General features: G+C 46.3%; 5 non-coding genes and 31 pseudogenes across 5 annotated transcripts; 4 read left to right on the top strand and 32 right to left on the bottom strand.

The window, feature by feature from the left end:
* Window positions 1-258: 258 nt before the first annotated feature.
* Window positions 259-377, top strand: LOC148262232 (5S ribosomal RNA; annotated as a pseudogene).
* A 559-nt stretch (window positions 378-936) lies between these two features.
* Window positions 937-1,055, top strand: LOC148262231 (5S ribosomal RNA). Its single transcript, XR_015820138.1, has one exon. It is a non-coding gene; the product is annotated as a 5S ribosomal RNA (ribosomal RNA).
* Window positions 1,056-1,260: 205 nt separating this feature from the next.
* On the top strand, window positions 1,261-1,378 carry LOC148262230 (5S ribosomal RNA; annotated as a pseudogene).
* A 561-nt stretch (window positions 1,379-1,939) lies between these two features.
* Window positions 1,940-2,057, top strand: LOC148262229 (5S ribosomal RNA; annotated as a pseudogene).
* A 214-nt stretch (window positions 2,058-2,271) lies between these two features.
* On the bottom strand, window positions 2,272-2,390 carry LOC148262228 (5S ribosomal RNA). Its single transcript, XR_015820428.1, has one exon. It is a non-coding gene; the product is annotated as a 5S ribosomal RNA (ribosomal RNA).
* Window positions 2,391-2,396: 6 nt separating this feature from the next.
* On the bottom strand, window positions 2,397-2,514 carry LOC148262227 (5S ribosomal RNA; annotated as a pseudogene).
* Window positions 2,515-2,884: 370 nt separating this feature from the next.
* LOC148262226 (5S ribosomal RNA) lies at window positions 2,885-3,003 on the bottom strand. The gene has a single exon (XR_015821022.1). It is a non-coding gene; the product is annotated as a 5S ribosomal RNA (ribosomal RNA).
* A 562-nt stretch (window positions 3,004-3,565) lies between these two features.
* LOC148262225 (5S ribosomal RNA) lies at window positions 3,566-3,684 on the bottom strand (annotated as a pseudogene).
* Window positions 3,685-3,889: 205 nt separating this feature from the next.
* On the bottom strand, window positions 3,890-4,008 carry LOC148262224 (5S ribosomal RNA; annotated as a pseudogene).
* A 563-nt stretch (window positions 4,009-4,571) lies between these two features.
* LOC148262223 (5S ribosomal RNA) lies at window positions 4,572-4,690 on the bottom strand (annotated as a pseudogene).
* Window positions 4,691-4,894: 204 nt separating this feature from the next.
* Window positions 4,895-5,013, bottom strand: LOC148262222 (5S ribosomal RNA; annotated as a pseudogene).
* A 559-nt stretch (window positions 5,014-5,572) lies between these two features.
* On the bottom strand, window positions 5,573-5,691 carry LOC148262221 (5S ribosomal RNA; annotated as a pseudogene).
* Window positions 5,692-5,900: 209 nt separating this feature from the next.
* LOC148262220 (5S ribosomal RNA) lies at window positions 5,901-6,019 on the bottom strand (annotated as a pseudogene).
* Window positions 6,020-6,223: 204 nt separating this feature from the next.
* On the bottom strand, window positions 6,224-6,342 carry LOC148262219 (5S ribosomal RNA; annotated as a pseudogene).
* A 209-nt stretch (window positions 6,343-6,551) lies between these two features.
* On the bottom strand, window positions 6,552-6,670 carry LOC148262218 (5S ribosomal RNA; annotated as a pseudogene).
* A 204-nt stretch (window positions 6,671-6,874) lies between these two features.
* LOC148262217 (5S ribosomal RNA) lies at window positions 6,875-6,993 on the bottom strand (annotated as a pseudogene).
* Window positions 6,994-7,202: 209 nt separating this feature from the next.
* Window positions 7,203-7,321, bottom strand: LOC148262216 (5S ribosomal RNA; annotated as a pseudogene).
* A 204-nt stretch (window positions 7,322-7,525) lies between these two features.
* LOC148262215 (5S ribosomal RNA) lies at window positions 7,526-7,643 on the bottom strand (annotated as a pseudogene).
* A 562-nt stretch (window positions 7,644-8,205) lies between these two features.
* Window positions 8,206-8,324, bottom strand: LOC148262214 (5S ribosomal RNA; annotated as a pseudogene).
* Window positions 8,325-8,529: 205 nt separating this feature from the next.
* On the bottom strand, window positions 8,530-8,648 carry LOC148262213 (5S ribosomal RNA; annotated as a pseudogene).
* A 563-nt stretch (window positions 8,649-9,211) lies between these two features.
* Window positions 9,212-9,330, bottom strand: LOC148262212 (5S ribosomal RNA; annotated as a pseudogene).
* Window positions 9,331-10,542: 1,212 nt separating this feature from the next.
* On the bottom strand, window positions 10,543-10,661 carry LOC148262211 (5S ribosomal RNA; annotated as a pseudogene).
* A 205-nt stretch (window positions 10,662-10,866) lies between these two features.
* On the bottom strand, window positions 10,867-10,985 carry LOC148262210 (5S ribosomal RNA; annotated as a pseudogene).
* Window positions 10,986-11,544: 559 nt separating this feature from the next.
* Window positions 11,545-11,663, bottom strand: LOC148262209 (5S ribosomal RNA; annotated as a pseudogene).
* Window positions 11,664-12,293: 630 nt separating this feature from the next.
* On the bottom strand, window positions 12,294-12,412 carry LOC148262208 (5S ribosomal RNA; annotated as a pseudogene).
* A 559-nt stretch (window positions 12,413-12,971) lies between these two features.
* Window positions 12,972-13,090, bottom strand: LOC148262207 (5S ribosomal RNA; annotated as a pseudogene).
* A 563-nt stretch (window positions 13,091-13,653) lies between these two features.
* LOC148262206 (5S ribosomal RNA) lies at window positions 13,654-13,772 on the bottom strand (annotated as a pseudogene).
* A 205-nt stretch (window positions 13,773-13,977) lies between these two features.
* On the bottom strand, window positions 13,978-14,096 carry LOC148262205 (5S ribosomal RNA; annotated as a pseudogene).
* A 204-nt stretch (window positions 14,097-14,300) lies between these two features.
* LOC148262204 (5S ribosomal RNA) lies at window positions 14,301-14,419 on the bottom strand (annotated as a pseudogene).
* Window positions 14,420-14,627: 208 nt separating this feature from the next.
* On the bottom strand, window positions 14,628-14,746 carry LOC148262203 (5S ribosomal RNA; annotated as a pseudogene).
* A 563-nt stretch (window positions 14,747-15,309) lies between these two features.
* On the bottom strand, window positions 15,310-15,428 carry LOC148262202 (5S ribosomal RNA). Its single transcript, XR_015819802.1, has one exon. It is a non-coding gene; the product is annotated as a 5S ribosomal RNA (ribosomal RNA).
* A 559-nt stretch (window positions 15,429-15,987) lies between these two features.
* Window positions 15,988-16,106, bottom strand: LOC148262201 (5S ribosomal RNA; annotated as a pseudogene).
* A 204-nt stretch (window positions 16,107-16,310) lies between these two features.
* On the bottom strand, window positions 16,311-16,429 carry LOC148262200 (5S ribosomal RNA; annotated as a pseudogene).
* Window positions 16,430-16,638: 209 nt separating this feature from the next.
* On the bottom strand, window positions 16,639-16,757 carry LOC148262199 (5S ribosomal RNA; annotated as a pseudogene).
* Window positions 16,758-16,961: 204 nt separating this feature from the next.
* On the bottom strand, window positions 16,962-17,080 carry LOC148262198 (5S ribosomal RNA). Its single transcript, XR_015820604.1, has one exon. It is a non-coding gene; the product is annotated as a 5S ribosomal RNA (ribosomal RNA).
* A 529-nt stretch (window positions 17,081-17,609) lies between these two features.
* LOC148262197 (5S ribosomal RNA) lies at window positions 17,610-17,728 on the bottom strand (annotated as a pseudogene).
* Between the last annotated feature and the right edge of the window lie 1,151 nt (window positions 17,729-18,879).

Below are 18,879 nucleotides of genomic sequence, written 5' to 3'. Positions count from 1 at the left end.
GCGAAATCCTTATATTTCACCCATTTTCTTAGGAAGTCCTCGTGTTCCACCCATTTTTTTGCAGATGATTCTTTCGACGATACGCGCGACTTGAATTATGGTCCTCAGGTTTATTCGCAAATGTGAGTCACGGCACCGTAGCATTTTACTTTATATTAGAAGGAGCACGGGAGGTGCAGTGCGCACGCACAAGGAAACAAATGACGGGAGGGGGAAGAAAGGAGAAGGAATTTATGTATTTGCAGCGCGAAATTAAACGTGTGCGATCATACCAGCACTAATGCACCGGATCCCGTCAGAACTCCGCAGTTAAGTGTGCTTTGGCGAGAGTAGTACTCGGATTGGTGACCTCTTGGGAAGTCCTCGTGTCGCACTAATTTTTTTTCAGACGGGTCGTTCGACGTTACGCGCGACTGGAACTACGGTCCGCTAGTTTATACGCAAATGTGAGTCAAGAAGCAGGGGCATTTTAATCTATATTAGAACGAGAAGGAGAGGTGCAGTGTGAACGCACAAGGAAACAATTGATGGGATGGGGAAGGAATGAGAAGGAGTGTATGTATTTTCAGCAAGAAATGAAACAGGTGCGATCATACCAGCACTAATGCAATGGATTCTATCAGAACTCCGTAGGTAAGGGTGCTTGGGCGAGAGTAGTACTAGCATGGGTTACCTCCTGCGAAGTCCTTATATTTCACCCATTTTCTTGTGAAGTCCTCGTGTTGCACCCATTTTTTTGCAGATGATTCTTTCGACGTTACGCGCGACTTGAATTATGGTCCTCAGGTTTATTAGCAAATGTGAGTCACGGCGCCGTGGCATTTTACTTGATATTAGAACGAGAACGGGAGGTGCAGTGCGCACGCACAAGGAAACAAATGACGGGAGGGGGAAGAAAGGGGAATGAGTTTATGTAATAGTAGCGCAAAATTAAACGGGTGCGATCATACCAGCACTATTGCACCGGATCCCATCAGAACTCCGCAGTTAAGTGTGCTTGGGCGAGATTAGTACTCGGATGGGTGACCTCATGAGAAGTCCTTGTGTCGCACTAAATTTTTTTCAGACGGGTCGTTCGACGTTACGCGCGTCTGGAACTAGGGTCCGCTGGTTAATACGCAAATGTGAGTCAATAAGCAAGGGCATTTTAATCGATATTAGAATGAGAATGAGAGGTGAAGTGTTAAGGCACAAGGATACAAATGACGGGAGGGGGAAGAAAGGAGAAGGAGTGTATGTATTTACAGCGCGAAATTAAACAGGTGCGATCATACCAGCACTAAAGCCCCAGATCCCATCAGAACTCCTAGTTAAGTGTGCTGGGGCGAGAGTAGTGCTCGGATGGGTGACCACTTGGGAAGCCCTCGTGTTGTACCTATTTTTTTTTGGATTGGTTGTTCGACGTTACGCGCGAATGGAATTATAAACCGCTGGTTCATTTGCAAAGGTGAGTCACGGTGCTGGGGCATATTACTTGATATTAGAACGAGAAAGAGAGATGCAAAGTACACCCACAAGGAAACAAATGACGGGAGGGGGGATGGGAGGAGAAAGAGTGTATGTATTTGCAGTGCAGAATGAAACATGAGGGATCATACCAGCACTAATGCAACGGATTCTATCAGAACTCCGCAGTTAAGGGTGCTTGGGCGAGAAAAGTACTCGGATGGGTGACCTCATGCAATGTCTTTATATTTCACCCATTTTCTTGGTAGGTCCTCGTGTTGAACCCATCTTTTTGCAGATGATTCTTTCGACTTTACGCGCGACTTGATTTATGGTCCGCAGGTTTATTCGTAAATGTGAGTCACGGCGCCCTGGCATTTTACTTGATATTAGAACGAGTAAGGGAGGTGCAGTGCGCACGCACATGGAAACAAATGACGGGAGGAGGAAGAAAAGAGAAGGAGTGTATGTATTTGAAGCGCAAAATTAAACAAGTGGCATCATACCAGCACTAATGCACTGGATCCCATCAGAACTCTGCAGTTAAGTGTGCTTGGGCGAGTGTAGTACTCGGATGGGTGACCTTTTGGGAAGTCCTCGTATCGCAACAATTTTTTTTCAGATGGGTCGTTCGACGTTACGCGCGACTGGAACTATGGTCCGCTGGTTTATACGCAAATGTGAGTTAAGAATCAGGGGCATTTTAATCGATATTAGAACGAGAAGGAGAGGTGCAGTGTGAACGCACAAGGAAACAAATGATGGGAGGGGGGGAGGGAAGAAGGAGTGTATGCGCGTAACGTCGAATGACCCGTCTGAAAAAAATTGGTGCGACACGAGGACTTCCCAGGAGGTCACCCATCCGAGTACTAATCTCGCCCAAGCACACTTCACTGCGGAGTTCTAATGGGATCCGGTGCATTAGTGCTGGTGTGATCGCACCTGTTTAATTGTTGCGATACGAGGACTTCCCAAGAGGTCACCCATCCGAGTACTACTCTCGCCCAAGCACACTTAACTGCAGAGTTCTGATGGGATCCCGTACATTATTGCTGGTATGATGCCACTTGTTTAATTTTGCGCTTCGAATACATACGCTCCTTCTCTTATCTTCCTCCTCCCGTCATTTGTTTCCATGTGCGTGCGCACTGCACCTCCCGTACTTTCGCCAAAGCACACTTAACTGCGGAGTTCTGATGGGATCCGGTGCATTTGTGCTGGTGTGACTGCACCTGTTTAATTTCGTGCTGAAAATACATACACTCTTTCTTCCCTCCCCCCCTCTCATCATTTGTTTCCTTGTGCGTTCACACTGCACCTCTCCTTCTCGTTCTCAAATCGAATAAAATGCCCCTGGTTCTTGTCTCACATTTGCGTATAAACCAGTGGACCATAGTTCCAATTGCGCGTAACGTCGAACGACCCGTCTGAAAAAAAATTGGTGCGACACAAGGAATTCCCAGGTGGTCACCCATCCGAGTACTACTCTCGCCCAAGCACGCTTAACTGCAGAGTTCTGATGGGATCCAGTGCATTAGTGCTGGTATGATCGCACCAGTTTAATTTCGCACTGCAAATACATAAACTCTTTCTCCTTTCTTCCCCCTCCCGTCATTTGTTTCCTTGTGCGTGCGCACTGCACCTCCCGTGCTCGTTCTAATATCAAGTAAAATGCCACGGCGCCGTGACTCACATTTGCGAATAAACCTGCGGACCATAAATCAAGTCGCGCGTATCGTCGAAAGAATCATCTGCAAAAAAATAGGTACAACACGAGGACTTCCTAAGAAAATGGGTGAAATATAAGGACTTCGCAGGAAGTCACCCATCCTAGTGCTACTCTCGCCCAAGCACCCTTAACTTGCGGAGTTCTGATAGAATCCGCTGCACTAGTACTGGTATGATCCCTCAAGTTTCATTCTGCACTGCAAATACATACACTCTTTCTCCTCCCATCCCCCCTCCCGTCATTTGTTTCCTTCTGCGTGCACTCTGCATCTCTCTTTCTCGTTCTAATATCAAGTAATATGCCCCGGCACCGTGACTCACCTTTGCAAATGAACCAGCGGTTTATAATTCCATTCGCGCGTAACGTCGAACAACCCATCCAAAAAAAAAATAGGTGCAACACAAGGGCTTCTCAGGTGGTGACCCATCCGAGTACTACTCTCGCCCAAGCACACTTAACTGCGGAGTTCTGATGGGATCCGGACCTTTAGTGCTGGTATGATCGCACCTGTTTAGTTTCGTGCTGTAAATACATACACTCCTTCTCATTTCTTCCCCCTCCCGTCATTTGTTTCCTTGTGCGTTCACACTTCACCTCTCATTCTCGTTCTAATATCGATTAAAATGCCCCTGCTTCTTGACTCACATTTGCGTATAAACCAGCGGACCCTAGTTCCAGACGCGCGTAACGTCGAAGGACCCGTTTGAAAAAAAATTGGTTCGACACGAGGACTTCCCAAGAGGTCACCCATCCGAGTACTAATCTCGCCCAAGCAGACTTCACTGCGGAGTTCTGATGGGATCCGGTGCATTAGTGCTGGTATGATCGCACCTGTTTAATTTTGCGCTGCAAATACATAAACTCATTCCCCTTTCTTCCCCCTCCCGTCATTTGTTTCCTTGTGCGTGCGCACTGCACCTCCCGTTCTCGTTCTAATATCAAGTAAAATGCTACAGCTCCGTGACTCACATTTGCGAATAAACCTGAGGACCATAATTCAAGTCGCGCGTAACGTCGAAAGAATCATCTGCAAAAAAATGGGTGCAACACGAGGACTTCACAAGAAAATGGGTGAAATATAAGGACTTTGCTGGAGGTAACCCATGCTAGTACTACTCTCGCCCAAGCACCCTTACCTACGGAGTTCTGATAGAATCCGTTGCATTAGTGCTGGTATGATCGCACCTGTTTCATTTCGTGCTGAAAATACATACACTCCTTCTCCTTTCTTCCCCCTCCCGTCATTTGTTTCCTTGTACGTGCGCACTGCACCTCTCGTTCTCGTTCAAATATCTAGTAAAATGTCACGGCGCCATGACTAACAATTGCGAACAAATCTGTGGACCATAATTAAAGCCGCGCGTAACGTCGAATGGCACATCTGAAAAAAAGAAAATGGGTGCAACATGGGAACTTCCCAGGAGGTAACCCATCATTGTACTACTTTCGCCAAAGCACACTTAACTGCGGAGTTTTGATGGGATCCGGTGCATTTGTTCTTGTGTGACCGCACCTGTTTAATTTCGTGCTGAAAATACATACACTCCTTTTTCCCTCTCCCCCTCCCATCATTTGTTTTCTTGTGCGTTCACACTGCACCTCTCCTTTTCGTTCTAATATCGATTAAAATACCCCTTATTCTTGACTCACATTTGCGTATAAACCAGCGGACCATAGTTCGAGTCGCGCGTAACGTCGAACGACCCGTCTGAAAAAAAATTGGTGCAACACAAGGACTTCACAGGTGGTCACCCATTCGAGTACTACTCTCGCCCAAGCACACTTAACTGCGGAGTTCTGATGGGATTCAGTGCATTAGTGCTGGTATGATCGCACCCGTTTAATTTTGCGCTGCAAATACATAAACTCCTTCTCCTTTCTTTCCCCTCCCGTCATTTGTTTCCTTGTGCGTGCGAACTGCACCTCCCGTGCTCGTTCTAATATCAAGTAAAATACTACGGTGCCGTGACTCACATTTGCGAATAGACCTGAGGACCATAATTCAAGTCGCGCATAACATCGAAAGAATCATCTGCAAAAAAATGGGTGTAACACGAGAACTTCACAAGAAAATGGGTGAAATATAAGGACTTCGAAGGAGGTAACCCATGCTAGTACTACTCTCGCCCAAGCACCCTTACCTACGGAGTTTTGATAGAATCCGTTGCTTTAGTGCTGGTATGATCGCACCTGTTTCATTTCGTGTTGAAAATACATACACTCCTTCTCCTTCCCTCCCCCTCCCATCAATTGTTTCCTTATGCGTTCACACTGCACCTCTCCTTCTCGTTCTAATATCGATTAAAATGCCCCTGCTTCTTGACTCACATTTGCGTATAAACCAGCGGACCCCAGTTCCAGTCGCGCATTATGTCGAACGACCCGTCTGAAAAAAAATTGGTGCGACACGAGGACTTCCCAAGAGGTCACCCATCCGAGTACTACTCTCGCCCAAGCACACTTAACTGGGGAGTTCTGATGGGATCCGGTGCATGAGTGCTGGTATGATCGCACCCGTTTAATTCCGCGCTGCAAATACATAAACTCCTTCTCCTTTCTTCCCCCTCCCGTCATTTGTTTCCTTGTGCGTGCGCACTGCACCTCTCGTTCTCGTTCAAATATCAGGTAAAATGCCACGGCGCCGTGACTCACATTTGCGAATAAATCTGCGGACCATAATTAAAGTCGCGCGTAACGTCGAACGGCACATCTGAAAAAAAGAAAATGGGTGCAACACGAGAACCTCCCAGGAGGTACCCCATCATTGTACTACTTTCGCGAAAGCACACTTAACTGCGGAGTTCTGATGGGATCCGGTGCATTTGTGCTGGTGTGACCGCACCTGTTTAATTTCGTGTTGAAAATACATACACTCCTTCTTCCCTCCCCCCCTTCCATCATTTATTTCCTTGTGCGTTCACACTGCACCTCTCCTTCTCGTTCTAATATCGATTAAAATGCCCCTGATTCTTGACTCATATTTGCGTATAAACCAGCGGACCATAGTTCCAGTCGCGCGTAACATCGAACGACCCATCTGAAAAAAAATTGTTGCGATACGAGGACTTCCCAAGAGGTCACCCATCCGAGTACTACTCTCGCCCAAACACACTTAACTGCAGAGTTCTGATGGGATCCGGTGCATTAGTGCTGGTATGATCGCACCCGTTTCATTTCGCGCTGCAAATACATAAACTCCTTCTCCTTTCTTCCCCCTCCCGTCATTTGTTTCCTTGTGCGTGCGCACTGCACCTCTCGTTCTCGTTCAAATATCAGGTAAAATGCCACGGCGCTGTGACTCACATTTGCGAATAAATCTGCGGACCATAATTAAAGTTGCGCGTAACGTCGAACGGCACATCTGAAAAAAAGAAAATGGGTGCAACACGAGAACCTCCTAGGAGGTACCCCATCATTGTACTACTTTCGCGAAAGCACACTTAACTGCGGAGTTCTGATGGGATCCGGTGCATTTGTGCTGGTGTGACCGCACCTGTTTAATTTCGTGTTGAAAATACATACACTCCTTCTTCCCTCCCCCCCTTCCATCATTTGTTTCCTTGTGCGTTCACACTGCACCTCTCCTTCTCGTTCTAATATCGATTAAAATGCCCCTGATTCTTGACTCATATTTGCGTATAAACCAGCGGACCATAGTTCCAGTCGCGCGTAACATCGAACGACCCATCTGAAAAAAAATTGTTGCGATACGAGGACTTCCCAAGAGGTCACCCATCCGAGTACTACTCTCGTCCAAACACACTTAACTGCGGAGTTCTGATGGGATCCGGTGCATTAGTGCTGGTATGATCACACCCGTTTCATTTCGCGCTGCAAATACATAAATTCCTTCTCCTTTCTTCCCCCTCCCGTCATTTGTTTCCTTGTGCGTGCGCACTGCACCTCTCGTTCTCGTTCAAATATCAAGTAAAATGCCACGGCGCCATGACTTACATTTGCGAATAAATCTGCGGACCATAATTAAAGTTGCGCGTAATGTCGAACGGCACATCTGAAAAAAAGAAAATGGGTGTAACACGAGAACTTCCCAGGAGGTAACCCATCATTGTACTACTTTCACCAAAGCACAATTAACTGCGGAGTTCTGATGGGATCCGGTGCATTTGTGCTGGTGTGACCGCACCTGTTTAATTTCGTGCTGAAAATACATACACTCCTTCTTCCCTCCCCCCCTCCCATCATTTGTTTCCTTGTGCGTTCACACTGCACCTCTCCTTCTCGTTCTAAAATCGATTAAAATGCCCCTGATTCTTGACTCAAATTTGCGTATAAACCAGCGGACCATAGTTCCAGTCGCGCGTAACGTCGAACGACCCATCTGAAAAAAAATTGTTGCGATACGAGGACTTCTCAAGAGGTCACCCATCCGAGTACTACTCTCGCCCAAGCACACTTAACTGCAGAGTTCTGATGGAATCCAGTGCATTAGTGCTGGTATGATGCCACTTGTTTAATTTTGCGCTTCAAATACATACACTCCTTCTCTTTTCTTCCTCCTCCCGTCTTTTGTTTCGTTGTGCGTGCGCACTGCACCTCCCGTACTCGTTCTAATATCAAGTAAAATGCCATGGTGCTGTGACTCACATTTGCAAATAAACCTGCGGACCATAAATCAAGTCGCGCGTAACGTCGAAAGAATCATCTACAAAAAGATGGGAGCAACACGAGGACCTCCCAAGAAAATGGGTGCAACACGAGGCCTTCCTAAGTGGTCACCCATCCGAAGTACTACTCTCGCCCAAGCACCCTTAACTGTGGAGTTCTGATAGAATCTGTTGCATTAGTGCTGGTATGATCCCTCATGTTTCATTGTACACTGCAAATACATACACTCTTTCTCCTTCCATCCCTCCTCCCGTCATTTGTTTCCTTGTGCGTGCACTCTTCATCTCTCTTTCTCGTTCTAATATCAAGTAATATGCCCCGGCACCGTGACTCACCTTTGCAAATGAACCAGCGGTTTATAATTCCATTCGCGCGTAACGTCGAACAACCCATCCGAAAAAAAATAGGTGCAACACGAGGGCTTCCCATGTGGTCACCCATCCGAGTACTACCCTCGCCCAAGCACACTTAACTACGGGGTTCTGATGGGATACGGAGCTTTAGTGCTGGTATGATCGCACCTGTTTAATTTCGCGCTGAAAATACATACACTCCTTCTCCATTCTTCCCCCTCCCGTCATTTGTTTCCTTGTGCGTTCACACTTCACCTCTCATTCTCATTCTAATATCGATTAAAATGCCCCTGTTTCTTGACTCACATTTGCGTATAAACCAGCGGACCCTAGTTCCAGATGCGCGTAACGTCGAACGACCCGTCTGAAAAAAAATTGGTGCGACACGAGGACTTCCCAGGAGGTCACCCATCCGAGTACTAATCTCGCCCAAGCACACTTCACTGCGGAGTTCTGATGGGATCCGGTGTATTAGTGCTGGTATGATCGAACCTGTTTAATTTTGCGCTTCAAATACATAAACTCATTCCCCTTTCATCCCCCTCCCGTCATTTGTTTCCTTGTGCGTGTGCACTGCACCTCCCGTTCTAGTTCTAATATCAAGTAAAATGCTACAGCGCCGTGACTCACATTTGCGAATAAACCTGAGGACCATAATACAAGTCGCGCGTAACGTCGAAAGAATCATCTGTAAAAAAATAGGTGCAACACGAGTACTTCACAAGAAAATAGGTCAAATATAAGGACTTCGTAGGAGGTAACCCATGCTAGTACTACTCTCGCCTAAGCACCCTTACCTACGGATTTCTGATAGAATCCGTTGCATTAGTGCTGGTATGATCGCACCTGTTTCATTTCGCGCTGCAAATACATAAACTCCTTATCCTTTCTTCCCCCTCTCGTTATTTGTTTCCTTGTGCATGCGCACTGAACCTCCCGTTCTCATTTTAATATCAAGTAAAATGGTACAGCGCCGTGACTCACATTTGCGAATAAATCTACGGACCATAATTAAAGTCGCGCATAACGTCGAATGGCACATCTGAAAAAAAGAAAATGGGTGCAACACGAGAACTTCCCAGGAGGTAACCCATCATTGTACTACTTTCGCCAAAGCACACTTCACTGCGGAGTTCTGATGGGATCCGGTGCATTTGTGCTGGTGTGACCGCACCTGTTTAATTTCGTTCTGAAAATACATACACTCCTTCTTCCCTCCCCCCCTTCCATCATTTGTTTCCTTGTGCATTCACACTGCACCTCTCCTTCTCGTTCTAATATCAATTAAAATGCCCCTGATTCTTGACTCACATTTGCGTATAAGCCAGCGGACCATAGTTCCAGTTGCGCGTAACGTCGAACGACCCATCTAAAAAAAAAATTGTTGCGATAGAAGGACTTCCCAAGAGACCACCCATCCGAGTATTAATCTCGCCCAAGTACACTTAACTGCAGAGTTTTGATGGGATCTAGTGCATTAATGCAGGTATGATGCCACTTGTTTAATTTTGCGCTTCAAATACATACACTCTTTCTCTTTTCTTCCTCCTCCCGTCATTTGTTTCCTTGTGCGTGCGCACTGCACCTCCCGTACTTGTTTTAATATCAAGTAAAATTCCACGGCACCGTGACTCATATTTGCGAATAAACCTGCGGACCATAAATCAAGTCACGCGTAACGTCGAACGACACATCTGAAAAAAGGAAAATGGGTGAAACACGAGAACTTCCCAGGAGGTAACCCATCATTGTACTACTTTCGCCAAAGCAAACTTAACTGCAGAGTTATGATGGGATCCAATGCATTAGTGCTGGTATGATGCCACTTGTTTAATTTTGCGCTTCAAATACATACACTCCTTCTCTTTTCTTCCTCCTCCCGTCATTTGTTTCCTTGTGCGTGCGCATTGCACCTCCCGTACTCGTTCTAATATCAAGTAAAATGCCACGGCGCCGTGACTCACATTTGCGAATAAACCTGCAGACCATAAATCAAGTCGCGCGTAACGTCGAAAGAATCATCTGCAAAAAGATGGGTGCAACACGAGGACCTCCCAAGAAAATGGGTGAAATATAAGGACTTCGCAGGAGGTCACCCATCCGAGTACTTTTCTCGCCCAAGCACCCTTAACTGCGGAGTTCTGATAGAATCCGTTGCATTAGTGCTCGTATGATCCATCATGTTTCATTCTGCACTGCAAATACATACACTCTTTCTCCTCCCATCCCCTCTCCCGTCATTTGTTTCCTTGTGCGTGCACTCTGCATCACTGTTGCTGGTTCTAATATCAAGTAATATGACCCGGCACTGTGACTCACTTTTGCAAATGAACCAGCGGTTCATAATTCCATTCGCGCGTAACGTCGAACAACCCATCCAAAAAAAAATAGGTGCACCACGAGGGCTTCCCAAGTGGTCACCCATCCGAGTATTACTCTCGCCCAAGCACACTTAACTATGGAGTTCTGATGGGATCCGGGGCTTTAGTGCTGGTATGATTGCATAAGTTTAATTTTGCGCTGCAAATACATACACTCCTTCTCCTTTCTTCCCCCTCCCGTCATTTGTTTCCTTGTGCGTTCACACTTCACCTCTCATTTTCGTTCTAATATCGATTAAAATGCCCCTGCTTCTTGACTCACATTTGCGTATAAACCAGCGGACCCTAGTTCCAGACGCGCGTAACGTCGAACGACCCGTCTGAAAAAAAGTTGGCGCGACACGAGGACTTCCCAGGAGGTCACCCATCCGAGTACTAATCTCGCCCAATCACACTTAACTGCGGAGTTCTTATAGGATCCGGTGCATTAGTGCTGGTATGATCGCACCCGTTTAATTCTGGGCTGCAAATACATAAACTCATTCTCCTTTCATCCCCCTCCCGTCATTTGTTTCCTTGTGCGTGCGCACTGCACCTCCCGTGCTCGTTCTAATATCAAGTAAAATGCTACGGTGCCGTGACTCACATTTGTGAATAAACTTGAGGACCATAATTAAAGTCGCGCGTATCGTCGAAAGAATCATCTGCAAAAAAATAGGTGCAACACGAGGACTTCCTAAGAAAATGGGTGAAATATAAGGACTTCGCAGGAGGTAACCCATGCTAGAACTACTCTTGCCCAAGCACCCTTACCTACGGAGTTCTGATAGAATCCGTTGCATTAGTGCTGGTATGATCGCACCTGTTTCATTTCGTACTGAAAATACATACACTCCTTCTCCTTCCCTCCCCCTCCCATCATTTGTTTCCTTGTACGTTCACACTTCACCTCTCATTCTCGTTCTAATATCGATTAAACTGCCCCTGCTTCTTGAATCACATTTGCGTATAAACCAGCGGACCCTAGTTCTAGTTGCGCGTAACTTCGAACGACCCGTCTGAAAAAAAATTGGTGCGACACGAGGACTTCCCAGGAGGTCACCCATCCGAGTACTACTCTCACCCAAGCACACTTTACTCCGGAGTTCTGATGGGATCCGGTGCATTAGTAATGGTATGATCGCACCCGTTTAATTCCGCGCTGCAAATACATAAACTCATTCTCCTTTCTTCCCCCTCCCGTCATTTGTTTCCTTGTGCGTGCGCACTGCACCTCCAGTGCTCGTTCTAATATCAAGTAAAATGCTATGGTGCCATGACTCACATTTGCGAATAAACCTGATGACCATAATTCAAGTCGCACGTAACGTCGAAAGAATCATCTGCAAAAAAATGGGTGCAACACGAGGACTTTCTAAGAAAATAAGTGAAATATAAGGACTTCGCATGAGGTCACCCATCCTAGTGCTACTCTCGCTCAAGCACCCTTAACTTGAAGAGTTCTGATAGAATTCGTTGCATTGGTGCTGGTTTGATCGCTCATGTTTCATTCTGCGCTGCAAATACATACACTCTTTCTCCCTCCGTCCCCCCTCCCGTCATTTGTTTCCTTGTGCGTGCACTCTGCATCTCTCCTTCTCGTTCTATCTCTTTTCTTCCCCCTCCCGTCATTTGTTTCCTTGTGCGTTCACACTTCACCTCTCATTCTCGTTCTAATATCGATTAAAATACCCTTGCTTCTTGACTCACATTTGCGTATAAACCAGCGGATCCTAGTTCCAAACGCGCGTAACGTTGAACGACCAGTCTGAAAAAAAATTGGTGCGACACGAGGACTTCCCAGGAGGTCACCCATCCGAGTATTAATCTCGCCCAAGCACACTTCACTGCGGAGTTCTGATAAGATCCGGTACATTTGTGCTGGTATGATCACACCTGTTTAATTTTGCGCTGCAAATACATAAACTCATTCCCCTTTCTTCTCCCTCCCGTCATTTGTTTCCTTGTGCGTGCGCACTACACCTCCCGTTCTCGTTCTAATATCAAGTAAAATGCTACAGCGCCGTGACTCACATTTGCGAATAAACCTAAGGACCATAATTCAAGTCGCGCGTAACGTCGAAAGAATCATCTGTAAAAAAATGGGTGCAACACGAGGACTTCACAAGAAAATGGGTGAAATATAAGGACTTCGTAGGAGGTAACCCATGCTTGTACAACTCTCGCCCAAGCACCCTTACCTACGGAGTTCTGATAGAATCCATTGCATTAGTGCTGGTATGATCGCACCTGTTTCATTTCGTGCTGAAAATACATACACTCCTTCTCCTTCCCTCCCCCTCTCATCAATTGTTTCCTTGTGCGTTCACACTGCACCTCTCCTTCTCGTTCTAATATTGATTAAAATGCCCCTGCTTCTTGACTCACAATTGCGTATAAACCAGTGCACCCCAGTTCCAGTCGAGCGTAACGTCGAACGACCGGTCTGAAAAAAAATTGGTGCGACATGAGGACTTCCCAGGAGGTCACCCATATGAGTACTTCTCTCGCCCAAGCACACTTAACTGCAGAGTTCTGACGGGATCCGGTGCATTAGTGCTAGTATGATCGCACCTATTTAATTCCGCGCTGCAAATACATAAACTCATTCCCCTTTCTTCCCCCTCCCGTCATTTGTATCCTTGTGCGTGCGCACTGCACCTCCTGTTCTCATTCTAATATCAAGTAAAATACTACAGCACCGTGACTCACATCTACGAATAAACCATAGGACTATAATTCAAGTCGCGCGTTACGTCGAAAGAATTATCTGCAAAAAAATGGGTACAACACGAGGACTTCACAAGAAAATAAGTGAAATATAAGGATTTCGCAGGAGGTAACCCATGCTAGTACTACTCTCGCCTAAGCACCCTTACCTACGGAGTTCTGATAGAATCCGTTGCATTAGTGCTGGTATGATCGCACCTGTTTCATTTCGCACTGCAAATACATAGACTCATTCTCCTTTCTTCGCCCTCCCGTCATTTGTTTCCTAGTGCGTGCGCACTGCACCTCTCGTTCTCGTTCAAATATGAAGTAAAATGCCACGGCGCCGTGACTCACATTTGCGAATAAATCTGCGGACCATAATTAAAGTCGCGCGTAACGTCGAACGGCACATCTGAAAAAAAGAAAATGGGTGTAACACGAGAACTTCCCAGGAAGTAACCCATCATTGTACTACTTTCGCCAAAGCACACTTAACTGCGGAGTTCTGATGGGATCCGGTGCATTTATGCTGGTATGATCGCACCTCTTTAATTTCGCGCTGCAAATACATAAACTCCTTCTCCTTTCTTCCCCATCCCGTCATTTGTTTCCTTGTGCGTGCGCACTACACCTCTCGTTCTCGTTCAAATATCAGGTAAAATGCCACGGTGCCGTGACTCACTTTTGCGAATAGACCTGAGGACCATAATTCAAGTCGCGTATAACGTCGAAAGAATCATCTGGAAAAAAATGGGTGCAACACGAGAACTTCCCAGGAGGTAACCCATCATTATACTACTTTCGCCAAAGCACACTTAACTGCGTAGTTCTGATGGGATCCGGTGCATTTGTGCTGGTGTGACCGCACCTGTTTAATTTCGTGCTGAAAATACATACACTCCTTCTTCCCTCCCCACCTCCCATCATTTGTTTCCTTGTGCGTGCACTATGCATATCTCTTTCTCGTTCTAATATCAAGTAATATGCCCCGGCACCGTGACTCACCTTTGCAAATGAACCAGCGGTTTATAATTCCATTTGCGCGTAACGTCGAAAATCCCATCCGAAAAAAAATAGGTGCAACACGAGGGCTTCCTAAGTGGTCACCCATCTGAGTACTACTCTCACCCAAGCACACTTAACTGCAGAGTTCTGATGGGATCCGGTGCATTAGTGCTGGTATGATCGAACCTGTTTAATTTCGCGCTGTAAATACATAAACTCCTTCTCCTTTCTTCCCCCTCCCGTCATTTCTTTCCTTGTGCGTGCGCACTGCACCTCTCGTTCTCGTTCAAATATCAAGTAAAATGCCACGGCGTCGTGACTCACATTTGCGAATAAATCTACGGACCATAATTAAAGTCGCACGTAACGTCGAACGGCACATCTGAAAAAAGAAAATGGGTGCAACACGAGAACTTCCCAGGAGGTAACCCATCATTGTACGACTTTCGCCAAAGCACACTTAACAGAGGAGTTCTGATGGGATCCAGTGCATTTGTGCTGGTACGATCGCACCCGTTTAATTCCGCGCTGCAAATACATAAACTCCTTCTCCTTTCTTGCCCCTCCCGTCATTTGTTTCCTTGTGCGTGCGCACTGCACCTCCCGTGCTCGTTCTACTATCAAGTAAAATGCTACGGTACCGTGACTCACATTTGCGAATAAACCTGAGGACCACAATTCAAGTCGCGCGTATCGTCGAAAGAATCATCTGCAAAAAAATGGGTGGAACACGAGAACTTCCTAAGAAAATGGGTGAATTATAAGGACTTCGCAGGAGGTCACCCATCCTAGTGCTTCTCTCGTCCAAGCACCCTTAACTAGCGGAGTTCTGATAGAATTCGTTGCATTGGTGCTGGAATGATTGCTCATGTTTCATTCTGCGCTGCAAATACATACACTTTTTCTCCCTCCATCCCCCATCCCGTCATTTGTTTCCTTGTGCGTGCACTATGCATCTCTCTTTCTCGTTATAATATCAATTAAAATGTCCCTGCTTCTTGACTCACAATTGCGTATAAACGAGTGGACCCTAGTTCCAGTCGCGAGTAACGTCGAACGACCCGTCTGAAAAAAAAAATTAGTGCGACACGAGGACTTCCCAGGAGGTCACCCATCCGAGTACTACTCTCGCGCAAGCACTCTTAACTGCGGAGTTCTGATGGGATCCGGTGCATTAGTGCTGGTATGATCGCACCTATTTATTTTTGCGCTGCAAATACATAAACTCCTTCTCCTTTCTTCCCCCTCCCGTCATTTGTTTTCTTGTGCGTGCGCACTGTACCTCTCGTTCTCGTTCAAATATCAAGAAAAATGCCACGGCGCCGTGACTCACATTTGCGAATAAATCTGCGGACCATAATTAAAGTCGCGCGTAACGTCGAAAGAATCATCTGCAAAAAAATGGGTGCAACACGAGGACTTCACAAGAAAATTGGTGAAATATAAGGACTTCGCAGGAGGTAACCCATGCTAGTACTACTCTCGCCCAAGTACCCTTACCTACGGAGTTCTGATAGAATCTGTTTCATTAGTACTGGAATGATCGCACCTGTTTCATTTCGCGCTGCAAAAACATACTCCTTCTCCTTTCTTCCCCCTCCCGTCATTTGTTTCCTTGTGCGTGCGCACTACACCTCTCGTTCTCGTTCAAATATCAAGTAAAATGCCACGGCGTCGTGACTCACATTTACGAATAAATCTGCGGACCATAATTAAAGTCACGCGTAACGTCGAACGGCACATCTGAAAAAAAAAATGGGTGCAACACGAGAACTTCCCAGGAGGTAACCCATCATTGTGCTACTTTCGCCAAAGCACACTTAACTGCGGAGTTCTGATGGGATCCGGTGCATTTGTGCTGGTGTGACCGCACCTGTTTAATTTCGTGCTGAAAATACTTACACTCCTTCTTCCCTCCCCCCTCCCATCATTTGTTTCCTTGTGCGTGCACTCTGCATCTCTCTTTCTCGTTCTAATATCAAGTAATATGCCCCGGCACCGTGACTAACCTTTGCAAATTAACCAGCGGTTTATAATTCCATTCGTGCGTAACGTCGAAAAACCCATCCGAAAAAAAAATATGTGCAACACGAGGGCTTCCAAAGTGGTCACCCATCCGAGTACAACTCTCGCCCAAGCACACTTAACTGCAGAGTTCTCATGGGATCCGGTGCATTACTGCTGGTATGATCGAACCTGTTAAATTTCGCGCTGCAAATACATAAACTCCTTCTCCTTTCTTCCCCCTCCCGTCATTTCTTTCCTTGTGCGTGCGCACTGCACCTCTCGTTCTCGTTCAAATATCAAGTAAAATGCCACGGCGCCGTGACTCACATTTGCGAATAAATCTGCGGACCATAATTAAAGTCGCGCGTAACGTCGAACGACACATCTGAAAAAAAGAAAATGGGTGCAACACGAGAACTTCCCAGGAGGTAACCCATCATTGTACTACTTTCGCCAAAGCACACTTAACTGCGGAGTTCTGATGGGATCCGGTGCATTTGTGCTGGTGTGACCGCACCTGTTTAATTTCGTGCTGAAAATACATACACTCCTTCTTCCCTCCCCCCCTCCCATCATATGTTTCCTTGTGCGTTCACATTGCGCCTCTCCTTCTCGTTCTAATATCGATTAAAATGCCCCTAATTCTGGACTCACATTTGCGTATAAACTAGTGGACCATAGTTCCAGTCGCGCGTAACGTCGAACGACCCGTCTGAAAAAAAATTAGTGCGACACGAGGACTTCCCATGAGGTCACCCATCCGAGTACTACTCACGCCCAAGCACACTTAACTGCAGAGTTCTGATGGGATCCAGTGCATTAGTGCTGGTATGATCGCACCCGTCTAATTCCGCGCTGCAAATACATAAACTCCTTCTCCTTTCTTTCCCCTCTCGTCATTTGTTTCCTTGTGCGTGCGCACTGCACCTCCCGTGCTCGTTCTAATTTTAAGTAAAATACTATGGTGCCGTGACTCACATTTGCGTATAAACCTGAGGACCATAATTCAAGTTGCGCGTATCGTCGAAAGAATCATCTGCAAAAAAATGGGTGAAATATAAGGACTTCACAGGAGGTAACCCATGCTATTACTACTCTCGCCCAAGCACCCTTACCTACGGAGTTCTGATAGAATCCGTTGCATTAGTGCTGGTATGATCGCACCTGTTTCATTTTGCGCTGCAAATACATACACTTTTTCTCCTTCCCTCCCCCTCCCATCAATTGTTTCCTTGTGCGTTCACACTGCACCTCTCCTTTTCGTACTAATATCGTTTAAAATGCCCCTGCTTCTTGACTCACATTTGCGTATAAACCAGCGGACCCTAGTTCCAGACGCGCGTAACGTCGAACGACCCGTCTGAAAAACAATTGGTGTGACACGAGGACTTCCCAAGAGGTCACCCATCCGAGTACTAATCTCGCCCAAGCACACTTAACTGCGGAGTTCTGATTGGATCCGGTGCATTAGTGCTGGTATGATCGCAATTGTTTAATTTTGTGCTGCAAATACATAAACTCATTCCGCTTTCTTTCCCCTCCCGTCATTTGTTTCCTTGTGCGTGCGCACTGCACCTCCCGTTCTCGTTCTAATATCAAGTAAAATGGTACGGCGCCGTGACTCACATTTGCGAATAAACCTGAGGAGCATAATACAAGTCGCGCGTAATGTCTAAAGAATCATCTGAAAAAAAAATGGGTGCAACACGAGGACTTCACAAGAAAATGGGTCAAATATAAGGACCTCGCAGGAGGTAACCCATGCTAGTACTACTCTCGCCCAAGCACCCTTACATACGGAGTTCTGATAGAATCCGTTGCATTACTGCTGGTATGATCGCACCTGTTTCATTTCGTGCTGCAAATACATACACTCCTTCTCCTTTCTTCCCCCTCCCGTCATTTGTTTCCTTGTGCGTGCGCACTGCACCTCTCGTTCTCGTTCAAATATCAAGTAAAATGCCACGGCGCCGTGACTCACATTTGCGAATAAATCTGCGGACCATAATTAAAGTTGGGCGTAACGTCGAACGGCACATCTAAAAAAAAGAAAATGGGTGCAACACGAGAACTTCCCAGGAGGTAACCCATCATTGTACTACTTTCGCTAAAGCACACTTAACTGCAGAGTTCTGATGGGATCCGATGCATTTGTGCTGGTGTGACCGTACCTGTTTAATTTCGTGCCGAAAATACATACACTCCTTCTTCCCTCCCCCCCTCCCATCATTTGTTTCCTTGTGCGTTCACACTGCACATCTCCTTCTCGTTGTAATATCGATTAAAATGCCCCTGATTCTTGACTCACATTTGCGTATAAACCAGCGGACCATAGTTTCAGTCGCGTGTAACGTCGAACGACCCATCTAAAAAAAAATTGTTGCGATACGAGGACTTTCTAAGAGGTCACCCATCCGAGTATTACTCTCGCCCAAGCACACTTAACTGCAGAGTTCTGATGGGATCCAGTGCATTAGTGCGGGTATGATGCCACTTGTTTAATTTTGCGATTCAAATACATACACTCTCTCTCTTTTCTTCCTCCTCCCGTCATTTGTTTCCTTGTGCGTGCGCACTGCACCTCCCGCACTCCTTCTAATATCAAGTAAAATGCCACGGCGCCGTGACTCACATTTGCAAA

Source organism: Carica papaya, chromosome 5 (assembly GCF_054855325.1).
Source record: "Carica papaya isolate Zhongbai chromosome 5, ASM5485532v1, whole genome shotgun sequence".
NCBI lineage: Eukaryota > Viridiplantae > Streptophyta > Magnoliopsida > Brassicales > Caricaceae > Carica > Carica papaya.
Note: the sequence above shows the minus strand (reverse complement) of the source record. Positions and strands in the feature narration are given on the sequence as shown.